The 3103-nt window shown below is 44.9% G+C and overlaps 1 non-coding gene across 1 annotated transcript; it reads left to right on the top strand.

The window, feature by feature from the left end:
* Window positions 1–224: 224 nt before the first annotated feature.
* Window positions 225–299, top strand: Trnat-ugu (transfer RNA threonine (anticodon UGU)). The gene has a single exon. It is a non-coding gene; the product is annotated as a tRNA-Thr (tRNA).
* The last annotated feature ends 2804 nt before the right edge of the window (window positions 300–3103 follow it).

Genomic DNA, 3103 nt, shown 5'->3' with positions numbered 1-3103 from the left:
ATATAAGTATATAGTTCTGGCAATACCGGCTATGACCTTCTTCTTCTGTGCAGATGCACACATATTCCCCGAACGCTTACGGGACTTACAAAGAATGTCTTCCACGAGTGATGAGTGTGATGGGGTGGGACACTAAATATGTAGTGTATGGACATACAAGGTGAGAATGTGGGTCTCGCGGGAGGCGTGCGCGAGATAATCCCTGCAGTCGAGCTATCCTCTGTGCCCTCGGTAGCTCAGATGGATAGAGCGTCTGCCATGTAAGCAGGAGATCCCGGGTTCGAGTCCCGGTCGGGGCACACATTTCCACCTGTCCCCGTTGATATATATCAACGCCCGTCGGAAGCTGACGGTATTAATATGATTCTAATTTCACCATGTATTTCAGCCCTACTACTGAATAATTTACGTCAAGTCACCTAAACTGTCTGCCACTGTCTCGTATCCAAAGCGTCACAAAAGATAAGAGCTAGTCGGATCTAGAGGGCGAGATGAGTATTGATAGACAGTGGGAATCTCAATATTCTACCCAGTATCAAACCGTGGGAAGGCATGGACCACTACCCTACTTTCAGGGAGCCTCTCACTTGAATGGATACTGCGGAAAGGTGGTAGAAATCGCAATACTTATACAGAAACTTCTTTGTGTCTGTCCACTGAAATAACTAAGCAGGTGAAATTTCTTTGTGTTTACCTAAACTGCTGAATGAAACTGAAACTACTGTCTCGTTGCTTTTTTATCATTTCAGTACTGACCTACGGAATTTTCTCTGACAATGACACCTCAAACTTAACCTATTCATTTATTACCCACAATATACAAGATTTTGTTGAAGAGCAAAAAATGTATTTAGCAGTTTTTACCTTATTCATGTGACATCCATTTCTAAAAACTATATATCCGCCAATAATTCCACTACCCAAACATTACCAACAACATCCATCTTCATTTTGCAATGCATATCTTACCAACACTGAGTCTCTATGAAGGACACATGTCCAAGCCGCCGCTCGCTAATTGCTTACTGCTAGTCCGTCCAACCACAGAGTCTCATAACGAGGGCCCAGAGCGCTGTCAGCGATATTAATACAGTCTATAGCGCTGCCAACATACAAACATATAAACAGGCTACTTAGAATACATAAAAGATTTTGAAATAAAACAACGACAAATATTCTGAAATCAGTGCAGAACAAGGTACTGTTGGCCGAGCGCAGTCTGCGTGAACATAAAAGCAATCACAGAACGACATAGAGAAATAGCGTTCACCTGTAACTGCACAAGTTTAACTGAGAACGCTTGGGATAGAGACTACTGAACCGTGAGAACGAAAAGCATGTGGCAGTCTTCGGTGAACCTCAGCGCATGGCTGGCGCTGCTGCTCTCCCGTAGAGTCACGAAATACTCGCGACCACCAAACGGTCGAAACGGCGATCGAATCCGAGCATCATTAACAGGCTGTGCCCGAAGTAACTTCACCGCAGGATGGCGGCACGTACCTCTAGACAAGACACGGTCGCGAGCGAGACGGAAGTTGATGGATCTTCCAAGACGTTGTATAAAACGGCCCGGAGCGGTGATTTATTTATTTACTCGTGTCCAGAACATAACACATATATATAGCCGATAGACAGCAATTTACAAGCAATATAAGCACATGTTTAAGCCCCATATGACATCAATTTACAAACAGTGTAAGTACATGATTAAATTCCATATGACATCCAAAATTCCGTCGTTTGAACTGCTGTATCATTGGCGATAACCAGATAGTCCATGGGGCATGGGGCTGGGAGGGTTCTACAGTTGAGCAGGTGTTAATGATCTTGCTGTTCGCCACATTCGCATAGTTCATCTCCTGGAGGGAATCCCATTTATTCAAATTGACCTTGCATCGTGATACATCAGTTCTCAGCCTGTTGAGGACCTTCCATGTTTTATATGGGAGCCAGTAACTCTTTGATGGCGAGTCACGACAAAGCTGTATTCGACGATTTGCAGGTGACGTTTGACGTGGTTCTGTTGAACGGAGGAAACTCTTTCTTGATCTCAATCTTGGATGTTGGTATTCACATCCGAACAAGGGATGTTTTGGTTCTGTTTCCGCTTCTCTTTTTCTGCTGCTGTTCTTCTTCTGATATGTGAATGTGCTATAGGCATGAGATGATCAGGGGTTTTGTTAACTGGTCGGCACCTCGCGCTAGTGTACCTAAGGGTGGAGAAAGTAGTTCTGGCGCTAACTTGCTTGGTGTTAAAGCAGTTAGTTATCGCCTGCTGGGCCACTGAACTGGTCGCTTCCTTTCTACTCCAGAGGCTTCCCAACCTGGCGCAACCGTGGCCGCTGTATCGTCGGGTTTTCCTGTGTTTGTGAACGTCCCAAGACCAGGGAGACTCACCTTTTAAGCTTGCAGCGTTTTTTAACGGCCGCCGCCATATTGAAAAATTTATTAATTACGGCAGCCGAAATCGATTTACAGATTTCGCGTCCTCTGTATGTGGCTCTGAGCACTATGGGACTTAACATCTATGGGCATCAGTCCCCTAGAACTTAGAACTACTTAAACCTAACTAACCTAAAGACATCACACAACACCCAGCCATCACGAGGCAGAGAAAATCCCTGACCCCGCCGGGAATCGAACCCGGGAACCCGGGCGTGGGAAGCGAGAACGCTACCGCACGACCACGAGATGCGGGCCCTCTGTATGTAGGGAATTGTTGTCATAAGTCTTCTTTCCCTTCTTTAATTCAAGGATGACTCTTTAGATACTTCGAAACAAAACTGATACACAAGTTATAGATAGAGCAGCGGTTTGTTCCTCATCAAAAGGTACCGAATCTGTCACCTGATTTCATATTCATGAATGACTTTTCGATCTACCCATTGTTTCCGACCTTGCGCAGCCGGCCACACGCTCGTCATGGTACCTGGTCGTCTTGGGAGGGTTCGTAACATGATGTGCTATAAATTCTTTTATTTCTAGCTTTGCTTATTTGATGTATAGGTTGAACAGTAAGGGCAAAAATCGCCTCCCTGTCATTCATCCGTTTTAGATCTTCCATTCTTATTTCTTTCCTCTTGGTTCTTGTGCGGATTATATA

Source organism: Schistocerca nitens, chromosome 1 (genome assembly GCF_023898315.1).
Source record: "Schistocerca nitens isolate TAMUIC-IGC-003100 chromosome 1, iqSchNite1.1, whole genome shotgun sequence".
Taxonomy (NCBI): Eukaryota; Metazoa; Arthropoda; class Insecta; order Orthoptera; family Acrididae; genus Schistocerca; species Schistocerca nitens.
This window is presented reverse-complemented; position numbering and strand designations above follow the sequence as displayed.